The sequence below is a fragment of the Eurosta solidaginis genome, chromosome 1 (genome assembly GCF_040869045.1).
Source record: "Eurosta solidaginis isolate ZX-2024a chromosome 1, ASM4086904v1, whole genome shotgun sequence".
NCBI lineage: Eukaryota > Metazoa > Arthropoda > Insecta > Diptera > Tephritidae > Eurosta > Eurosta solidaginis.
Window position 1 is genome coordinate 122,314,570 of NC_090319.1, and position 24,282 is coordinate 122,338,851.

Sequence of the window (24,282 nt, forward strand, 5' to 3'; positions counted from 1 at the left end):
ATGTACTAATGTTAAAATCTGTTAAATTTTATTTCATAAGATAATACTGAATAATAATAAATAAAATAAAAATAAAAATCATAGGGTATCCTCAATCATTGACTTGTCTCAGCATGGTTTTTCCTCGGGCAAATCTACCGTGACTAAATTGCTTGAGTTCACAATTCATGTGCAGAACGGGTTTAAGGTTAATAGCGAAATTGATGTAATTTATACTTATTTTAGTAAAGCTTTTGATAAAGTTTTCCATTCTCTTCTTCTGTTCAAACTCGATCGTTTTAGCTTCCCGCCTTTGTTTCTATCTTGGATATCTTCATACTTGATGGATAGAAAACAAACAGATATATTTAATAACTGTAGGTCAGAAGCTATAAATGTTACTTCTGGTATTCCTCAAGGCAGCCACCTTGGTCCAGTGCTGTTTCTGCTGTTCATTAACGACCTTCCAAATGTTTTGAAGTACTGCACCCCGCTAATGTAAGCTTATGATGTCAAACTTCTTATGCCTGTCCGCTCACCTGTGGATAGATCAAATCTACAATCGGATCTGAATAGCCTAGTCGAATGGTGTAGTGTAAATGTAATGTCACTAAACCTGCCGAAGTGCAAGTTCATGTGATTTACAAGGATGTCGCACCAATCCTACGAGTATATGATTGATGATTACACAATTAGCCAAGTCATTAGTTTTGTGGACCTTTGGGGTTACGATGGACCCTAAACTCGTTTTTAAATTGCACATAGAAGGTTGCGTGAACAGAGCCAAAGGGACTTTGGCGTCCGTCAAACGATAGTCTAAAGAATTCGATGATCCATATATTACTAAAACTCTTTTTATATCTTTGGTGCGGCCAATATTAGAATACGCTTCGATAATCTGGAACCCTCGTTACCAGACGCGAAGCGACAGATTAGAGTCGATTCAAAAGCAATTCCTGATTTTTGCGCTAAGGGACTTACGATGGGACCCCTCGGGTATTCTTCCTCACTACTTCTGCCGAGTAAAACTTATTCAGCTCCCTACGTTACGGAGACCTATGGAGATGTTAGGTATGTTATTTGTAGTAAAACTTATTAGAGGAATGGTAAATAGCCCTTTTCTGCTCGGTGAAATTTTATTTAATGTTCCCTTTCGACCATCTAAACATTTTCAACCGCTTCATATAAGCACATGCAGATCGAATTTTGAAATGCACGAACCTCTTCGTGTCTGTGTAATGACTTCAATAAGCACTGCAAAAACGTTGATACGTGTGACTCAATCTACGTAATAAAAAAATATCTGCTGACTACCTTAAATACGCAATGATTTGGGTGGGTGGCTTGGAATCACGTCCTTTCCAACCTCCCACTCTTATCACCAGCTCCAGTAACATCAGCTGCTCTAAATCACGTCTTATCACCAGTTCCAGTAACTTTGGGTGGTTGGCATCGAATCAAGTCCTTTCCAACCTCCCACACATCGCAGCCCTCCTTGTTATGTGTCAAATACACATCAGCTGCTCGAAATCACTTCCATTCCTACAGCACTAATAATCAATTGCCGTTGCTCGGCATCACAGTCCATCCCGACAACGGATTTAATAATGTATATACATATTTTATAACATTGTGACGAATATTAGTGACACTAAGTGATACTCACATCACGAGTCTGATGCTAAGTAAATGAAGCCACAACAACAATAAAGCAGGCAGTCACTTGTATCTAATAAACGAGAAATCACAGAGTATAAAGGGCAGCAACAGTAGAGGCACGATCAATCAGTTTGATTGAAGACGCTATCTGGCGAGCAATAGTAGTGTTATTCTGAAGTACTTTAATAAAGGCCATTTTGCATTACTGAATAGAGGGGTAATTTATTCAACAGTTCAGTGATTCGAACGTAAGCAGAACGTTGCAAATAAGGGGAATTGCAGTAAATTCGTTACAATTGGTGTCAGAAGAGGAATTGTTGATTAAATTCCGAAGACTTCGAATACAACTTGGACATGGCAAAAAGGAGTGAATTGAAGATCTAGCAACTGAAGAAGGAGTTGGAGAGCCGTGGGTTGAACACAACCGGCAACAAACTCGAACTTCAGGCACGAATACGAAAGGCAATGGAATTAGAGGGAATTAACGTGGAAGTGTATGTCTTTCCTCTTGATGGCGAGGAGACAACAAAAAAGGTAGAGAAAAATGGAACATCGCAGACAGTTACGAGCACAGACTTGAACACAATTTTGGCTGCAATATCTGCTCAAACATCGACAATGGCATCCCAACTAGAATCCCAGGAGAACCGTATAATATCTAAGATGGAAACTCAACTTGAAGAACAGAAGACATATATGACATCTCAGTTGGCTGAGCAGTTGAAAGCACAAGAAACGCGTATCACAGATTACATCCAAGATGGAAGCACAAGAGCAGTGCTTATCATTGCAGGTGGCACAAATGTCTTCGCAGTTAGAAGCACAGAATACAAAAATTGTACAGCTCGAGGACAAAATGGATCCCGAGATAGAAGCTTTGAGAGGTCGTATACAGGAGTTGCAAATAAATCGCCCAACAATTTCAGCGCGTAATCCAAAGGGAAAGACACCATCCTTTGATGGTTCTGTTTCTTTTCAGGTCTTTAAGGTACAGTTTGAGAAGACCGCAGCAGGGAACAACTGGAATGCTGAGGATAAAGTTACAGCTCTGTTCGTGGCATTGAATAGGCCTGCCGCGGAAATCTTACAGACTATTCCAGAGTACGAACGGAACAGTGATGACGCATTGATGGCTGCTGTAGAACGAAGGTACGGAAGCGAACGCAGGAAACAGATATATCAAATAGAATTGCAAAACCGTTACCAAAAAGCTAATGAGACTTTGCAAGAGTTTGCTTCGGATGTTGAAAGGTTGGCTCATTTGGAAAATGCGGACGCACCCGTGGAGTACACCGAAAGGGTAAAGATTCAGAGCTTTATAAATGGCATACGGGACGTCGACACAAAGCGAGCTACATACGCAAAACCAAAGCCAACATTCGCAGAAACGGTATCACATGCTCTGATTCAGGAAACAGCGTCGCTTCTGTGTAAGCCAGTTTTCAAAGCACGCCGTGTGGAAGTAGAAAGGCCAGAGTGGGTAGACGAAATTTTAGAAGCTTTAAAAGGAACGGAACAGAAGAAAAATAGTGCAATTAAATATTTCAATTGCGGTAACCCAGGTCACATTGCTCGTCATTGCAGCACCGGTCCTGGTAGTTCCAAATTGGGTGGCCCCAAACGCAAAACTGAAGGAGATAAGCAAGTGCGAGTCAGATGTAAAGATTGAAAACTTGCCCCAGCTATTGAATGTCCTGTGTGTCTGTGTCGCAAATTGGAAGGAAGTCAAACAGTCTTACCGTCAGAGGGAATGTCGATGGCAAAGAACGTGTACTGACTGTAGATACGGGCGCATCTCATTCCTTTATTCGATCTGATTTGGTCTACAGGAGAGTACAGCCATTACATGGAGCAAGGTTACGTACGGTCACTGGCGAGTATAACCAAGTCCTGGGAGAAGTGATCTGTGAAGTCTTAATTGGGAAGGTCATGGTTCTACACAAATTCGTTGTAGCGGAGATTATTGATGAATTTATATTGGGAGTGGACTCCTTAGTTGACCATGACATCAGGATCGACATGCAGAGAAGTTTGGAGAAAGGGTTCAGCAATAATCGAGTACTGGTGGAGAAGACTCGACAAAGACCACGAAAGTCAAATGTAAAGGTTGATGGATCGAATGGGCCAAATAAAGCGAAATCAAAAGTACCTGCGAGAGAAACACTAGCATTGACAAAACCAAAGGGACGCACGAAAACGAAGGAAAGAATTTCCCAGAAGGAAGGCGAGGGTAGTTTCAAGCCAGAGCACACTACTCTTGTGAAACGTGGGAACAATACTCATTATGCAAAGCCAATCCGTCAAGCGCAAGCTCTGCGAAGTAGTTCTTCATTGGCCAAGCAACAGAGTGTGAAGGAACGGTCCAGGGAAATGAGTAGTAGGATGAAACACAGGTACGACAAGAACTATAATTCGGAAGGTTTCTTGGAGGGAGATTTGGTACTGCTATACAACCCTCACCAGCGGTAAGGTGTTTCATCCAAAATTCGGTGCAGTTGGGAAGGCCCGTACAAAGTTGTGAAGAAGATCAGTGATACCATCTACCGCATACAAACCATTGGGAAACCACGAAATAGAAGGGTGGTTCGTTTGGAGATGCTAGCAGCGGTTAGATCGAGACATTTGTTTGATCGGGACGATCATACTTAGGTGGAGGGCAGTGTGACGAATATTAGTGACACTAAGTGATACTCACATCACTAGTCTGATCCTAAGTAAATGAAGCCACAACAAAAATAAAACAGGAAGTCACCTGTATCTACATGAACGAATCAATCATTATGCCTACACACGTATCATTATGTACGTACACGCAGCGGAGAAGAGACGCACAAACACATGCATATATCTTATATGAGATGCTCCCAAAAGTAGTCAATTATAATTGTGGAAGTGTCACTCACATATATTCGCGCATATGAGAAGCTACACACATGTTATAATTTTATAGAGGTAACTAAGTAAATTCTGGAAGCGCCTCGAAGTATACGAACGAGAAATCACAGAGTATAAAAGGCAGCAACAGTAGAGGCACGATCAATCAATTTGATTGAAGACGCAATCTGGCGAGCAATAGTAGTGTTATTCTGAAGTACTTTAATAAAGGCCATTTTGCATTATTGTATAGTGGAGTTATTTATTCAACAGTTTAGTGATTCGAACGTTAGCAGAAGGTTGCAAATAAGGGGAATTGCAGTAAATTCGTTACAATATAATTTTGTTCAATTTGTATGCTTCTGTAATTTATCTGTAATCCGTACTATATTTAGTCTGATTAATTGTTAAATTTGTAGACTAAAAAATAAATAAACAACACTTTGTAAATTATAAGATTAAATTGGAATGCCCAAAAAATATTTTATAACCCCCATTAATTGGAAAGAAAATTATACCCTAAAAATTGAAGAAATAAACTATAAAAAGGAAGTAGAATTTTTAAAGAAATTTTGGAAAACAATTGGGATAAAAAGCCCCACGACCAGAGAGGAAGACACTATAAGAATGTTACGAATGGTTTTCCCAAATAAAGGTTCATAAAGAAAAAAGGTTATTTTATAATTAGCGTCCAAAACCGTATTTAAAGGGACACTTTAATACGCTTACTTCCCTTCTTTCCATCAATAGAAATGAGCAAATGAGAAGAAATTTACAATGGATTAATGGAAGAAAAAATAAAGGCAGATAAATTATACAAATGCATTTTATTAAAACCCAAATTAGAAAGCCTATTTAGAAATTAGTAAACCGATAAGATCACTTTCAAAAATTCTAAAAAAGGGAATGTTAATAAATTAGGCATTTTTTCAAAGAAACAGGCAATTTTTTCTTTTCACAATGTCTTGGTGGAAAAAATTGGCAAACGGAATTATGATAGCAATAGCCGGATAGGAAATAGGAAAGGAAAATTCAGGAAATTCTGAAATTAAAGTAACAGGGAATATAATAGTCAAATATGAACTACCACTTGAGGTAGATATGAAAAATATTCCAAACATTCTAGATGATTGGTTGGCACCTCTGATTTGCGTATCATAACTGTTGATCATCGCAATAACTATGACGCTCAAAAATTATATAAAAACTAAATTTAGACAGTTAAAGAGGATTCAAGAGCGCATTTAAAACCACATTTTAACCAAAACGCCATCAAACATTTGAACAAAATGTAAATATCAGCTTTAAAAAAAGGCCTCAATTAACAATAGAGACAGCTTCATCAGCACTGTCTAAGTTCGATGGCGAATCAAGAATTTGCATAATTTTTTGAATGATCAGGAGCAATTGATTTGGGCAAATCAAAGATAGTCATGAAATAATAGCAGTATTCAAATTCACAATAATTTTTCACAAAATTGCCTTATTATAAATCTTATGTCGGTGGAACTATGTACAAGTCTAAAAGAACAGAAAACCAGCCAATGGTCAATAATAATGAATACTCGAGTAAGCAAAATTAAAAATAAAAAGAAAAAAGGTACCAAAGTTCTCAAAGATCTAATAACTGAATTAACCCTAGAGGTTATGACTGTGACAAATCCCGGAAAAATTAAAAGAAATTCTTCATAAATATCATGACGATTCTGGCTTCGACACAAGATCAGATAGCTACATATAGGGCCCTGTAGAATAGAAAATATCAATAGGAAAATTAATTTTACAATAATTCCCTGTAGAATAGAAAATATCAATAGGAAAAATAATGCTACATTAATTCCCTGTAGAATAGAAAATATTGATAAGAAAATTTATTTAACAGTAATTTCCTTTGGAGTAGAAAGAGTTGATAGGAAAAATAATCTTATATTAATTCCCTGTAGACTAGAAAACATTGATAGGAAAAAATAATTTTACATAACAATGTAAGCCTTTAGAGTATAAAAATCGATAGGAAAAATAACTACACATTAATTCCTTATAGAGTAGAAAATGTAGATAATAAAAATAATTACACTTAAATTCCCTATAATGTAGAAAATTTAAACGAAAATAAGAAAATAATGATTCATAAAAATAGGCTTAAACTACTATAAATTTAAATAAACAAAATAGTTTAACCAGAGAAACTTATTGCAATAACACACACTTGAATAAATAAAAGCATTCCACTTTACTCATAATCTCCATTAAGTACTCGTAACATACAATGTACACATGAAAAAAAACACATGTAAAAGGAACCAAAAAGAACATAAAACTTCTTTGAAATCGAGTTACAATTATGTCATAAAATACTGGCACACGCCAAATGAATAAAAAAAACAACAAAATATACAAATGCAAAAGTTAATGGTCATACAGGGTTGGTGCACAAACAATGTATGACCATTCTTTCAAAGGCGGGTGGTGTAGCGTGCCTTGAGATTCATACATTTTACATACATATATTTTCGCTCGCTTTGGTATGGCCTGAGAGATGGAGAGATGGTATGGAGATTCATTGACTCTTACATACAAATTCATTCATTTGTACACACATATATTCTGACTTGCGCTACGTCAGTCTACGCTAGTACAGTCTACGCCGTGTGCTGTCTAGTAACTTGAAGATTATTGTATTTCAATTTAAAGCTGACTAAATGCTCAACAGAAGCCTTTACTGGCACACAAATTATTCCCACGATTTATTTATGCTTACGTTGCATTTCCCACATCTAATTCCGTTTTGTTTATATTGCAGTTCCCAGGCAACTGAACATATATGTATATATGTAATACACTTAGTTCATAAGTATTAGTGTAAGTAGGTATTTCAGCATATAGAAATCTATATATATAAAAAAGAAATGGTGTTCGTTCCTGTCCATGTTTTGGGGCCGATACGAGGCCAATTTTATTCGTTCTTTTTTCATATTATAGGGATCAAATAGGGGAAGGTTTTTAGCAAAAAAAACATTTTTTTATTTCTAGGGTCTTGAGATATAGGTCAAAACGTGGACCCGGATAACCCTACGATGTCTTTGTATAATATGTGTATGAAAGGGAAGCTTCAGATGATTACTTTAATATGGGATACTTTTTGTACCCCTAGGTAACTAGTGTCTCGAGATATAGGCCAAAGTGTGGACCCGGGTACCCCAAGAATAAGTTTATACAATATGGATATCAAATGAAAGCTGTTGATGAGTGCTTTATTACATGATAATTTTTCGTACCCCTGGGTAACTAGGGTCTCGAGATATAGGCCAAAACTTGGACACAGATAGCCCTAGAATGTGTTTATAAAATATGAATATCAAATGAAAGCTGTTGATGAGTTCTTTAGCAGAGGGTAATTTTTATACATCTGGGTGACTAGGGTCTCGAGATATTGCCCAAAACGTGGATCAGAATAACCTGAGATGTGCTTTTACATTATGGGTATCAATATTAACATATTATTTATTATTTATTTATTATTACGGCGTTTTAAGCCTAAAACTTAGATTATTACAAATTATAAATATATTTTAATAAAAATAGGATTTCTAGCGTTTGGGGTGTCGGAATGCATGAGATTCCGATCAGCACGGGAACTGGTGGTCCCAACGGGCGAGTCTTGGAGTCATCTCATTGGGAGGTTGGAAGGACGTGTTCTCAATCCTGCCCTACTCCAAGACGTATAATTGCACAGTTTTATTATTTATGCTGTCGGAATGCATTTGATTCCGGTCAACCCAAAAGCTAACAGCTCAGCAGAACGAGCCACTCTTATCGGACGGTTGAAAAGGACGCGTTTCCAATCCTACCTGTACCAGCTTTTATGTACACGCAACCAACTATAATATATCATTGTTGTAGGAATATACGTGATTCACATGAACACTCCAACTGTTTGTCTGGGACGATATTTTTCGGAATTCTTTCCCAATTTGATTGCAATCGATATATGTTTTTCACCTGATGCATAAGGTTCCTCTGTGTCTATTTGGATTGCCATGTACGCTCAAGGATCAGTAACATAAAATACAGATACAAAATATTTTATCTTATTGGAAGGGTTTTGCAATATTCTAATAAACTTTTTTTTGAAGGTGTTTAAGTTTTCACAATTTTTAACATGATTAGGTAGTTCATTAAAACATTTCAGGCCTTTGTAACATATATTTTGCTTGTCCATTTCTGTTTTGAGAAGAGGTAATCTAAAATTATTATTTTCCTTGATTATGTAAGAATGGGGTTTATTCACATAAACAAGTTTTTCACTTAGGTAGGCTGGTAATTTACCATGCTTGATATAAAATACAAATTTCATACTATGGTAAAATATCAACTGTTTCACACTCAACGAGTTTAGTGCATCAAGCATACTCTTTATGGAAGTGTCGTACATCACTTTCAATATAAATCTCATAGCTTTGTTTTGCATAATTTGTAACCTGTCTACTTGTGTTTCATTGGCAATAAAGAATATTGTAGGGCAATATAAGAAGTGCGGTTCTATGATGGATCTATATACTTTCAACTTATATTTCTTACTAATAAGTTTACACGATCTCTTCCAAAATCCAATTTTTTCCCCATTTTAACAACAATATAATCAATATGATCCGTAAACCTCAGTTTATTGTTAATCAGTATCCCTAAGTACTTAAATATTTTGACATCCTCAATGCTTGTATTCATTATTTTTAGATCTAAATTAAGTGATTCTTTATTGGTCGTCCTAGATAAAACCATGAACTTAGTTTTGTTAACGTTAAGCTTGAGTTTATTAATGCAAAGCCATCTATACAATGAGTCCAAATCTTCTTGCATCTTGCTCCTTCCTATTGAAATGTCCGTTTCATTTACTTCAAGTAGCGCATCATCTGCAAACAACCTGATTTTACTATATTTGAGTGCTGAGGATATATCGTTTATGTATATGTTGAACAGGATTGGTGCTAATACCGACCCTTGTGGTAAACCTATATCCACTTGTGCCTCGGATGAGACTACTGACTCGATGGTTGTTCTTTGTTTCCGGTCTGATAAGAAGCTTCTAAACCACTGCAATTCATTTTCCCTAATACCTTTTTTTTGTAGTTTATCGAGCATTATATTCCTATCAATTGTTTCGAACGCTCTTTTCAGGTCAATGAAAACTGCTACTATATGTTTTTTCAGGCTCAGCTCTTCCTTCCATCTAGATATGACGTAATTTAAGGCCGTCTCGCAAGAGTGCCTTTCTCGGAAACCGGATTGTCCCTTTATAAGGATTTTATTATTTTCTAAGTAATTAAGCAGTTGATTTTTTATTCGGCAATGTATTTATCGGCCTTAGTTCTTCTGCCATTATTGAACCTTTTACTTTCCTAATTGGTACTATTGTCGAAATTTTCCACATTTCTGGCACTATTCCAGTAGTCATGGATTTGTTTATAGCGGTTGCATAGAAGAAACCCATGTACGATACCGAATCTTTAATTACGCCTTCTGAAAGTAAATTTTTCCCCCCAGTTTTATTTTTGAACCTTTTTGCTATACGTGTAACATCCTCAACCGTAATTTCTTCGAATTTTAAACATGACCTAGCTGTAAATTGGAAGTCGTTCTGACGTTGAACAACTTCAATTTCCCTGTTTATATCAACAATACTATCTATAAAGAAGGAGTTCAATGCTTCAGCAATATCGCGAGGTGTATCATATGTCACACCTTTTATGATCACCGCCAAGATCTTTTCTTGTGCCCCGTTAAGTTTACAGCATGCTTAAGATGCTTCCACATTAGCTTGCTGAACTATATATATCAATATTATTCTCCATGTATTTAATCTTTTTAAATTTGATTAGTTTTTTGTAGTACTTCGCGACCATGTTATATTCGGTATAGTCAGCCGTTGCTCTAGCATATGATAATAATAATCACACAAATGTGAAACGAATAAAAAGGTTAGCGCTATGAATTATTATTCATATCGATTAAAGATTCGTGAAAATGAAGAATCCCATATCCATACCATCCTCCATATACATACCCATACCCACCCATACCTTATATCTTACATCTTACATCATATATCCCCCATATCCGTACCATCCTCCATATACATACCCATACCCACCCATACCTTACATCTTACATCATATATCCCCCATATCCATACCATTCTCCATATACATACCCATACCTACTCCTACCTTACATCTTACATCTTATATCTTACATCTTACATTCGAAATTCCCCCATACCGTGAGCAAAGATGTTTACACATCAAAATTATTCACATATGATAATAATAATCTCACATATGTGATTTTTTTTTAATCCAGGTGCAGAAACGAATAAAAAAGTTAGCGCTATGAATTATTATTCATATCGATTAATGATTCGTGAAAATGAAGAATCTAACATTCTGAAATGCAGACGATTTTTCCACCAATTTGTCGTGAATATGTATGCAAAAATTGAGACCGAGCGCTTAAAATATATCAAATTCAACCAGACTAAGTTACGGTCCAAGGAATACATTCACTTACAGGATGCAGTGAATGACGATGAAAATGTGAATGACATCGCTAGAATGATCATATTACCAGCAAAATATACTGGTAGAACGCGACACATGCATGAATATGCACAGAATGCCAAGGCGTATGTTCGCGCTTATGGACGGCCGGATCTGTTTATTAATTTTACATTCAATCCGCAATGGAGTGAAATCAAAGACCATTTGTTTCCTGCCAATCCCTAATTGATCGACACGACATAACTGCACGTATTTTCAAGCTAAAACTAAAATCACTTATGAACTTTATTGTCAAACATAGGGTGCTTTGAGGGGTACATTGTTATATGTATTCCGTTGAATGGCAAAAGCTGGGATTACCGCACGCACACATTTTGATTTAGTTGGTTGATAAAATTACACCGGATCAAATTGATAGTGTGATATCAGCTGAATACCGGATCAAACGGTTGATCCAGATTTGTGCGAAGTCGTCACAAAAAATATGATACATGGACCTTGCGGTGCATTGATTGTGAACTCACCGTGCATGATTCATGGCAAATGTTCGAAGCGATACCCACGAGCATTAATTTCGGATACGGTCACAGGTGACGATGGATATCCGGCATAACGTCGTCGATCCACTGACGACAATGGTAAATCAACGATAATTAAGATGGGAAATCAAAATGTTTAAGTTGACAATCGTTGGATTGTTCCATACCGTCCATTGTTATCCAAAACATTCAAAGCGCATATTAACGTGGAATACTGTAATTCCATTAAATCAATTAAATACATTTGCAAATATGTAAATAAAGGAAGCGATATGGCTGTAGTCGGTGCAGTCCAAAATGCCAACGACGAGATTAAAAAATATCAAATAAATTAAAAAATATAATATAAGCAGTAACGAAGCGATATGGCGATTTTTTTCATTCCCAATACACGAAAGACATCCAACAGTCGTTCATTTAGCGATTCACCTTGAAAATGGCCAACGCGTTAATTTTACTCCTGCAAATGCAGCGCTTAGAGCAACAAGTGCACCGTCTACAACTTTGACTGACTTTTTTCATTTATGTCAATCGGACGATGTTGCCAGAACATTGCTATATGCAGAAGTGCCACAATATTTCACATGGGATAAATCCAGGAAAACATTTCAAAGGCGAAAACAAGGAAAACCAGTTCAAGGTCATCCTAATGTGTTCTCAACAAATGCATTAGGACGAATTTATGCAGTTCGTCCAAATAATGCTGAGTGTTTTACTTGCCATTGTTGTTAATTAATGTTCGTGGCCCAACATGGAATGATGATGAGCTTTAAGAACAATTAATGGTGAATTGTGCGCTACATATCGTGAAGCATGTCAACAATTAAATTTGTTGAAGGATGATAAGCATTGGGAAGATACGCTTGCCGTTTCAACTGTAATAGCCAGTCCACATCAAATACGAACATTATTTTCGATAATAATTGCAATGTGAATGAATTATGGAATAATTTCAAATATTATATGGCAGATGATATTTTAAACCAAATGTGTCGAAATACTGCAAATTATGAGTTGGAATTCACATTGAAAATTGAATTATCAATGAAGCATTGATAAGGATTGACGAAATTTGTTTGTCGGTATCAAACAAATCGTTAGTACAATTGGGCATACCAGCAGCAAATCGTCCAATGCATGATATGTTCAATCGAGAACTGGAGCGTGAATACCATTATGATTGTAATGAATTAAACACGTTTGTAACATCAAATTTAACGAAATTGAATGACCAACAGCTTCATGTTTATGATACAATCATGAATAATGTTAGCCATGGCACTGGTGGATTGTTTTTCTTGAATGCTCCTGGGGGAACAAAACCTTTTTGATTTCATTGATATTAGCAACAATTCGATCAGATAATAACGTTGCATTGGCACTTGCTTCTTCCGGAATTGCGGCTACATTACTCGCACATTCTGTATTAAAGTTGCCTTTGAATATGCAGGTAAATGAAACACTAACATGTAATATTTCGAAAACATCTCGAATGGCAAAAGTTCTTAAAGTATGTAAGCTCATCGCCGGGACGAGTGTATTATGGCACACAAGAAATGATTGGAAGCACTTGATAAAACTTTGAAAGATCTACGAGGAAGCCAAACAGTCTTTGGAGATGCCATGGTTTTATTGGCTGGAGATTTCAGGCAAACATTACCTGTGATCCCAAAATCCCCGGCTGCAGATGAAATCAATGCATGTTTAAAATCATCGTATTTATGGAGACATGTAAACACGCTTACACTTACTACAAACGTACATGTTCAACTACAAAACGATCCCTCAGCAGCTGAATTTTCACAGCAATTACTGGAAACCGGAAATGGCCAAATGTCTGTCGATCCAACAGGAATGATTACATTGCCTAACAATTTCTTACAGAGTGTATTTCCGAACATAGTTCAACATTACAAAAACTATGATTGGCTCAGCGAAAGAGCAATTTTAGCTGGGAAAAATAAGGACGTCAATGATATAAATGCAGCTATTCTGGATCAAATACCTGGTGACATAGTTGCATATAAGTCAATGGACACCATTATTGATCAAGATGTTGTCGTACCCTGATTTTTCGATCAGCCCAAACTCTGCTCTAAACTTCGGGTCCCTTTTATTATCATCTCAGGATATTAGTAAAGCGATTTCGGAGCTTAAACCATCATCTCAGACAGACGTTGACGGATTTTCCCCGGTCTTTATAAAAAATTGCCCTTCCTTAGTTTTTCCTTTGAAATTGATATTCAACAAGTCCCTATCGTCTGGTACTTTCATTGATGATTGGAAGGTTACTTCTGTTACGCCCGTTTTTAAAAGTGCCAATAAAAATTATGTCCGTAACTACAGACCTATTTCCAAGTTGTCCACCATTTCTAAAATTTTCGAGCATGCCATCAGGGGAAAACTAAGCTTTGCAGTTAAATCCCTGATATCTCCGTACCAGCATGGCTTTGTCGCTGACAGATCTACAATTTCCAACCTTGCTGTTTTTAGTGAATACTGCATTGCGTCATTTTCTGGTGGTTTTCAGGTAGACTGTTTCTATACAGATTTTTCTAAAGCTTTTGACAGAGTGTAGTGTCGTAGTGTCTTAATAAAAAGTTGAGTTGTTTTGGATTCCATTCCTCTTTTCTCCTATGGATTAGTTCTTATCTATCTAATCGACAGTGTGTGGTCACTTTTGATGGTGTATCCTCTAGTTCCTTTGTGGCAACCTCTGGTGTTCCTCAGGGAAGTATATTAGGACCACTATTTTTCATTTTATTTATTAATGACAGTAGTAGTTGTTTTTCATTTTCTAGGTGTTGGTTGTATGCAGATGACTTAAAGATATTCTCAATAATCAAGAGACCTGATGATGTTCCGTCTAAATGTTTCCATATGACCTACTCTAAGTCAACTTCCGTCTTGCGCACAAGGTATACTATTTCTGATTGCGAACTTCAGTGCGTAAGTGAGATTAAAGACCTTGGTGTCCTCTTTGATAGTAAGTTTTCTTTTAATAGTCATATTAATAATGTGACTTCTATATCTTACTCCATGCTTGTTTTTTTAGGTGTAATACCTCCAAATTTTCTGATCCTTATACAATCAAACTTTTATATACCCCGTTTATTAGGTCGCACATTGAATATGCTGTATTTATTTGGAGGCCTTGTACTCAGTTAGCCATAAATAGAATCGAGAGGATACAGACAATTTTTCTAAAGTATGCTCTTCGTCCATTAAACTTTTCAGAACCCATGCCCTCCTTTTCTTCTCGGCTTATGCTCGCTCTTAAAGCTCAAGTCACTTGAGAATCGGTGATCTATACTCTGTTTAAATTTTGTATACAATGTGATTAAGGGGGTTATTGACTGCCCTGATCTATTGCAAAGGATTCGCTTTAATGTTTCTCAACGACTTCTTCGGAATTTCTTTCCTTTCTGTGGAGATAACTTCAGAACAAATTATGCTGGTTATGCTCCTGTTAATCGCGCTACTTGTAAGTTCAATGTACTAAGTAAAAAATTTTCTCTTGTTTTTTCGCTTCCAAGAGCCGATTTTTTGATAATTTTGAATTCCGCTTTTTAAGCTGTATATTTTAATTACAATTAAGCTGTACGTAATACTTTCTTAGATTCTATAGTCTATAAGGATTTTTGTCCAATGACTTATTAATAATAATATTTAATATTTAAATTATCCAACTGAATTCTTAAGCTCACTCGATTTGCCAGGCCTACCACCTCATAATTTACGATTAAAAATTGGAGCACCGATTATTATGCAGCGCAACAACATTAATGTGCCACGACTTTGCAACGGTACCAGACTCGCTGCGAAGAAGCGAATGGTTAACGTTATCGAAGCAACAATTTTGAAAGGGAAGTACAAAGGAAAAGATGTTTTGATACCCAGAATTCCACTGATTCCGACGGATTTACCATTCGATTTCAAACGTTTGCAGTTCCCTATTCGCCTTGCTTTCGCTATGACAATTAATAAGGCGCAAGAACAGTCTCAAAGGACAAATGTGCGGTATTAATTTAGAATACCCAATTTTTTCTCATGGACAATTGTATGTAGCTTGCTCAAGAGTAGGCAAACCATCGCCATTATTCATTTACGCGAAAGATAGAAAAACCAAAAACGTTGTCTACCAAAAAGTGTTACAATAAAGAATTTGCTTTGTTTCATATTAATTTTATTCTCTTTCAGCAAATAATTGAATTTATCGCCTAGCGAAGCGGGCGAGGGTTCGCTAGTTTTGTATAAAAGAAACAATTGTTTAATAAAGAATGCAATTCCATTTTAAACTTAATTTTGACAACACACAATTTAGACGTTATTACTATAAAGTTCAAAGTTATCATCGCTCAACGGATATTTTTTGACTATGGAGCCGGCTTTGCCTTGTGTTTTTTACCGGAGATTGTATAATTTCTGAGTACGGGAGAGCCTTGGGTGGTTAAAGTATACCGCTGTGAACATATCACGAAAAGCGGGCCATTTTTCATAGCCACCATAAAAGGTCTCCGTGTAGCATGCTGGGACTTTGAGGTAAATATTTGCCTCAGCCGAGGGTTGTTCCACGCGGAGTAGTGGACTCGGTGTTGCCATCATTTCGATCAACGAAAGTTGATCGGCAATCTTTACTTTGGTCATTTCATACGTACCCAGGCAAGTGCATTGTTTGCCTTGTACCGAACTCTTGGAGCCTTCAGGGAAACTTTCGTATGGTTTCGAAAATACCAGATCTTAAACCGATTGAAGCCGTGCCCAAACAATCATCTAGTGAATTGTCTTTTATCATGAGATAAGCTTCAGTGTGATCTTGCATCGGTGCCTCGTTAAATTTTGCACAGTATCTCATGAAACTTTCACTTTCCGCGATGAACTTTTGCGCGGATGGGTCAACTGATTTGGATTTTGGATCTTTTGGTTTTGTCCCGGCTTCGGACGTTTTTGGAGGACTAAGATGCATTTTAAGCAAACTTTGGATTTTCACCAAAACAAACCGAATAAAATATTTGTTCGCTCAGGGAACGTTCGCAAAGTTAGAAAATCGAATTGCTCTTCGTACCACAGAAATTTAAAAAGGGAAATTTAAATAGGGTGCGGTGTTTGATTGTTTTTTTTTTTTTTAATATAGTCAAGCACAGACAACGGGAAGTTCCTTAAATGATTTAAATCCGCGAAATTTAACTGTATATTGTTTTGACAAAAAACAAACAAAAAGTAAATAAAAAAAATCACAAACACTTTTCACTTATATATACGTGTTAAATATACGTGTGTAAATAAACGTGTATTTGTAAAAGATTTGTATATATTTGTATGCGTATATCAGAAGCTAATAATACTTTGAAATCTGTATGAATATTTTTGGAAATTTCCTTTTAGAGCGAAAATATCTCAAACTTCTTTAAATTATTTGTACATGTACGTATGATTTTAGCTGGCTGTTTTTGCTGCTACTTTGCTGCTGGGTAAAAATGATTTTGATTATTATTATTTTTTTTAGATTTCTCCCAAAGTTTTCAAACAATTTTCTCAAACCGGCACTTATGACGAGTACGCCCACAATTTTCAAAATTTTTTTCTTTTGTTTTTAAAAATTTTTTTTAATTTTTTTTCGCAATTTTTTGTAAATACATATACGTATGTGTAAGCGTATGTGTATTTTTTTGTTTTCCAACAAAGCACTTTGAAACTTTGTGCCATTTTGTTTATAGATTTTTTATTAAATCGACGAAGTTCACTTTTTGTGTCAAAAGAAATTTACAGCAAAAAAATATTTATTTTCGTTTTTTACTTTTTTCCTCAATATAATAATTTTTTCATTCTCAATTTATATTTTGTTCACTTTTTTTCGACTGATGTTTTTTTTTCAATCTTTTTTTGCAATTTTTTAAACTCGTTTCCACTTTTGTGTATTTTTGTTATTTTTTTTCTTCTGCAAATTCACTTAAAATTTTTATGTTTTTGTGTTTTCACGAACAAAAACGAAAGGCTCGATTTAAAGTTAAACATTTTTTGTTATAAACTTAAGGGTGGGCTAAGGATGACTGCGAAGGACCATGAATAAACTTGGTTTCTCTTCGCTACACTCTTCACTAAATATAAAGTTTAGGGGTTTTCTTTTAAAAACGTTATAAATTCAAGTTTATAAAACAAAAAATTTAAAAAAATTATTTCATATTGTTACGAATATTAGCAAAACTAAGGAGTGCTGCCATCTCTAAGCCGATGCTAAGCAGTGACGTGAATCCACATCCGTAGATCAATCATTATGTATCTACATAAACGAAACAATAATAGCGTCTACACATATGTACCATGTACGTATACGAGCAGCGGAGAGTCAATGCACAAACACATGCATATATCTGAGATACTCCTATAAGTAAATGCAATGAGAAAAACTATAAAATTGTGCAATTGTAGTTACAGCTGAGAAGTTTGAGAGCTGCTGGACTAGTAGATTCTGGAAGCGCCTAGAAGATGTATAAAATTGTGCAATTGTAGTTACAGCTGAGAAGTTAGAGAGCTGCTGGACTAGTAGATTCTGGAAGCACCTAGAAGATGTATAAAATTGTGCAATTGTAGTTACAGCTGAGAAGTTTGAGAGCTGCTGGACTAGTAGATTCTGGAAGCGCCTAGAAGATGCGAAGGTTGAAATCAAAGAGTATAAAAGGCGACAATTGTAGAGGCACTGGAATTCAGTTTGATTTGAGCTATCAATCAGTTTGGTTACTAAGCAAGCTATTCTTTGCACAGTTTGAGTGTTATTGTGAAGTACTTTAATAAAGGCCATTTTGCATTATTACAAATTGGAGTTATTTATTCAACAGTTTAGTGATTCGAACTTAGCAGAGGATTGCAAATAAGAGGATTTGCAAGTAAATTCGTTACAATTGGTGTCAGAAGAGGAATTTTTGAATAAATTCCGAAGATTGGGAATACAACTTGGACATGGCAAAGTTCAGTGAATTGAAGATCCAGCAACTGAAAAAGGAGTTGGAGAACCGTGGATTAAATACAACCCGCAATAAGATCGAACTTCAAGCACGGCTGCGAGAGGTAATGGAGTCGCAAGGAATTGATGTGGACGAGTTTGTCTTTTATCCTGATGGGGCCGAAACAACAACAAAAATTGAAGAGAAAAACGAAACATCGCAGACAGTTACGAACACAGACTTGAACATGATATTGGCTGCAATATCTGCACAAACATCGACAGTAGCATCAATGTCGTCGCAATTGGCATCCCAACTGGAAGCGCAAAGGGCACGTATAACAGAAATGTCATCACAAATATCCACAAATATGTCATCACAACTGGAAGAGCAGAAGACATATATGGCATCCCAACTGGAAGAACAAAAGACATATATGATATCTCAGTTGGCTGAGCAGTTGAAAGCACAGGAGACCCGCATATCCTCGCAGCTGGAGGCACAGGAGATAAGGGTAACATCGAAGCTGAAGGCCCAGAATACAAAAAATTTACAGTTTGAGGAAAAAATCAAGGCCGAAGTGGACGCATTGAGAGGACGTATCGAGTAGTTGCAACTAAATCGCCCAGCAGTTTCAGCAAGCAATCCAAAGGTAAAAACTCCATATTTTGACGGCTCTGTTCCTTTCCAGATCTTTAAGTTAGAGTTTGAGAAGACCGCAGCAGTGAACAACTGGAATGCTGAAGATAAAGTTGCTGCACTCTTCGTAGCATTGAAAGGACCAACTGCCGAAATCTTACAGACGATTGCAGAGTACGAACGGAACAGTTATGAAGCATTGATGGCTGCTGTAGAACGACGTTATGGAAGCGAGCATAGAAAACAGATATTCCAAATTGAGTTGCAAAACCGCTACCAAAAAGCAAATGAGACATTGCAGGAGTTTGCTTCAGATACTTAAAGGTTGGCTCATCTCGCAAATGCGGACGCACCCGTGGAATACACCGAGAGGGTAAAAATCCAGAGTTTTATAAATGACATACGGGACGTGGAAACGAAGCGAGCTACATACGCCAACCCAAAGCTGACATTTGCTGAAACGGTATCACATGCATTGACTCAGGAAACGGCCTCACTATTGAGTAAACCAGCATACAAAGCTCATCGTTTGGAAGTGGGAAGACCAGGTTGGGTAGACACAATTTTGGAAGCACTGAAGGGATCACAACAGAAAAATGCCGGAGTTATTAAATGTTTCAAGTGCGGCAACCCAGGTCATATTGCACGACATTGCAGCACCGGTCCCAATAGCTCCAACAATGTGGGTGGCCGTAAACGCAGAGCTGAAGGAGATGAGCAAATCTCCAAGTCCACTCAATCGTTAAACTAAAGCGAGTCAGCCGCAAGGGGCGACAGCTGGCTCCCGCAATTGAATGCCCAATAATCTCTATCTCACAAATTGGAAGAAGGTCAAACAATCTTACTGTCGGAGGACATGTGGATGGAAAGGAACGTTTACTGACTGTAGATACGGGTGCATCTCATTCCATCATTCGAGCGGATTTAGTCAACAAGAAGATAAAGCCATTGCATGGAGCAAGATAGCGTACAGCCACTGGAGAACACAGCACGATTCTAGGAGAAGTATCATGTGAAGTCGGAATTGGGAACGTCACGGTAGTACGCAATTTTATAGTGGCAGAAATTGTTGATGAAATCATAATTGGAGTGGACTTCTTAATCGACCAGGGCATCAAGATCGACATGCAAAGCAAGACGATGCGATATAAAAACATGGATGTACCACTTAATTTCGGCTACGAGAGAGGCTACAGCAGTAAACGAGTGCTGGTGGAAGAGAGTCAGCAAATACCACCAAAATCCAAAGCATTCATCTGGGCAAAGGTTGATGGAGATTGAGGGACAAACAAATTGTGGGTTGTCGAAGCAGCAAACAAATCAGCACTAAACATACTTGTAGGAAAAACCCTGGCTATGACAAAACAAGATGGACGTATTCCGGTATGAGTACTCAATGAGTTCAAGTCACCACTCAAACTGACTAAAGGAGCTATTTTGGGAAGATGCCAAGAGGCTGAAGTAGTTATTAACTGTGAACAGTTCCAGGAACACGTTTCAGCTAGTAATACTGATCTTTCAAATGACATCACGGCATGGACGCAGGGGCTAGAGGAAGCATATCTGAGTAAGGCAAAACAACTGCTCCTAAAGTACGCGAACATATTTGACCAGGATGGTTCTAAACCAGGCCGCACAAATTTTGTGAAACATCAAATTGACACTGGAGATGCGAGGCCGATCCGTCAAGCTCCACGTAGTGTTCCACTGGCGAAGCGGGAAGTTGTGAGTCAAATCATTCAAGAAATGAGCGACAGCGGCGTCATCGAACCATCAGTTAGTCCATGGAGCTCACCGGTAGTACTTGTAAAGAAGAAGGATGGAAAAATGAGGTTTTGCGTGGACTACCGGAAGTTGAATGACGTAACGAAAAAGGATAGCTACCCATTGCCAAGAATTGACGACACTCTGGACTCGCTATCTGGTACGAAATGGTTTTCCACGCTGGACTTGAAAAGCGGCTACTGGCAAGTGGAGGTGAAGGAGGAAGATAAAGAGAAAACAGCCTTCAGTGTCGGTGATGGCCTTTGGCAATTTACAGTGATGCCTTTTGGACTTTGTAATGCACCAGCTACTTTTGAGAGACTCATGGACTAGGTACTGAAAGGACTACATTGGAAAACATGCTTGGTGTACCTGGACGACATCATCGTATTGGGCAAGAATTTTGATGAACATCTTAGGAACTTGGAGGAAGTTTTCCAAAGAATAGCTGGCGCTGGTCTGAAGTTAAGTCCCAAAAAGTGTGCGCTGTTTAAAAAGGAAGTAAATTATTTGGGTCACAAGGTAACGACAGAGGGCATCTGCACTGCGAACGAAAAGATAGAGGCTGTAAAGGATTGGCCAAGACCACAGAACCTACATGAATTAAGAAGTTTCCTTGGGCTGTGCACATATTACCGCCGATTTGTACCAAATTTTTCCAGCGTAGCCCATAGCCTCCATGAGCTTACAAGAAAAAATAAAGCTTTTGAATGGAAGAAGGAGCAAGAAGTGGCTTTCCAAACATTGACGGAGCGTTTGTGCACTGCCCCAATGTTAGCATATCCGATTCCAGGAGCAACATTTATTCTAGATACAGATGCGAGTGGATATGCTATAGGGGCGTTTTATCACAACTGTTCGATGGACAGGAGAAGGTAGTTGCATATTACAGCCGTTCGATTGGAAAACCAGAGAGGAACTACTGCGTTACGCGGAGAGAGCTGTTGGCATTGGTAGAGTGCATTAAACATTTTCACAAATACCTCTACGGCCAGCGATTTCGTGTCAGGACAGATCACGCAGCTTTAAAATGGCTTCTGCAATTCCGTAATCCGGAAGGACAATTGGCACGGTGGATCGAGCGACTACAAAGCTATGACTTTTCCATTGAGCATCGAAAAGGTAGTACCCATGGAAATGCCGATACAATGTCACGAAGGCCATGTAGTTTGGAATGCAAGCACTGTTCAAAAGCCGAGGCTAAAGAAGACTTTATAGATGTCCGGCTAATGACTATAACATGTACAGATGAATGGGACAAGGAACAGCTAAGAAAGTGTCAGCTAGAAGATACAGATCTGTCACGTGTTATGCAAGGGCTCGAACAAAACGAAAGACCAAACAGAGAAGATATGTCAGCAGAGAGTCCCATTGCGAAGTCATATTGGGCACAGTGGAACATCGAAAGGGCCCAGAACCCGAAGTCATGGCCAGATGAAGCAATATAACTCAGGTGCGCCATTTGAAAGGATCGCTATGGATGTCGCCGGTCCATTTCCTACTAGCAACGGCGGAAACAAATATGTACTGGTAGTTATGGATTATTTCAGCATATGGCCAGAGGTATACCCAATCCCAAATCAAGAAGCGGAAACGGTAGCAGAAGTGTTTGTAAGGTATGGTGTACCAATGGAGTTACATTCTGACGAAGGCAGGAATTTCGAATCACCTGTGAAATGTGTAAATCATTGGGCATTCGAAAAACACGAACAACTGCATTGCATCCTCAATCCGATGGTATGGTAGAACGATTCAATAGAACATTGGAGGAGCACTTAAGGAAAGTAGTAGACAAGTACCATAAAGAGTGGGATACCCGCAAACCATTATTCTTGATGGCTTACCGATCAGAAGTGCATGAGACAACTGGCCAAACCCCTGCAAAAGTAATTTTTGGCAATGACCTTAGACTGCCAGCTGATTTGAAGTTTGGAATAGATGCCAATGCGGAGGGAAATGTCAAGAAATGCACTAGTGATCTGGAAGAAGAGCTAAGAGAAATACATGATCTGATAAGGCAACGAACAAAGATTATGAGTGACAAGATGAAAGCGAGATACGATAAAGCAATTGATTCAGGTTTTCAGGAAGGAGATTTGGTGCTGTTATACAACCCACAACGTAAAAAAGGTTTGTCCCCGAAATTGCAGTGTAATTGGGAAGGCCCATACAAAGTTGTAAAACGGATCAACGATGTAGTGTACCGCATACAAACCATTGGTAAACCACGAACCAAAATGAAAGTGGTCCATTTGGAAAGGCTGGCAACGTTTAGATCGGTAGATTTGTCTAATCGGGACGATCAGACTTAGGTGGAGAGCAGTGTTGCGAATATTAGCAAAACTAAGGAGTGCTGCCATCTCTAAGCCGATGCTAAGCAGTGACGTGAATTCACATCCATAGATCAATCATTATGTATCTACATAAACGAAACAATAATTGCGTCTACACATATGTACCATGTACGTATACGAGCAGCGGAGAGTCAATGCACAAACACATGCATATATCTGAGATACTCCTATAAGTAAATGCAATGAGAAAAACTATAAAATTGTGCAATTGTAGTTACCATAGCGGAATGATACAAGGCGGCAGCATGGTGACATACCTACAAACATAAATAAAAATTCCATGTACTTTGTTTTTGTAAATTCGATGGACAAATGTCAAAATCGTACTGCACCGGAAGTTGATGTATCAAATCAAATAAAAAAAGTTTATAATCAGCTGTTCCATGCTGCCACCTTGTATCGTTGCGCCATGGTAGTTACAGCCGAGAAGTTTGAGAGCTGCTGGACTAGTAGATTCTGGAAGCGCCTAGAAGATGTATAAAATTGTGCAATTGTAGTTACAGCTGAGAAGTTTGAGAGCTGCTGGACTAGTAGATTCTGGAAGCGCCTAGAAGATGTATAAAATTGTGCAATTGTAGTTACAGCTGAGAAGTTTGGGAGCTGCTGGACTAGTAGATTCTGGAAGCGCCTAGAAGATGCGAAGGTTGAAATCAAAGAGTATAAAAGGCGACAATTGTAGAGGCGCTGGAATTCAGTTTGATCTGAGCTATCAATCAGTTTGGTTATTAAGCAAGCTATTCGTTGCACAGTTTGAGTGTTATTGTGAAGTACTTTAATAAAGGCCATTTTGTATTATTACAAATTGGAGTTATTTATTCAACAGTTTAGTGATTCGAACTTAGCAGAGGGTTGCAAATAAGAGGATTTGCAAGTAAATTCGTTACAATATTATTTAATAATTCACGTTATAAAGTCACTTCAAAGTATTTAATACAACTATACAAGTATATTTTAATGTTTTTGGAACTTTAACACT

At 37.6% G+C, this 24,282-nt stretch overlaps 1 protein-coding gene across 4 annotated transcripts in view; it reads left to right on the forward strand.

The window, feature by feature from the left end:
• LOC137236796 (solute carrier family 22 member 3) overlaps positions 1-24,282 on the forward strand; it is a 514,473-nt gene that overhangs the window by 485,270 nt on the left and 4,921 nt on the right. The gene's annotated exons all lie outside the window — the stretch shown is intronic.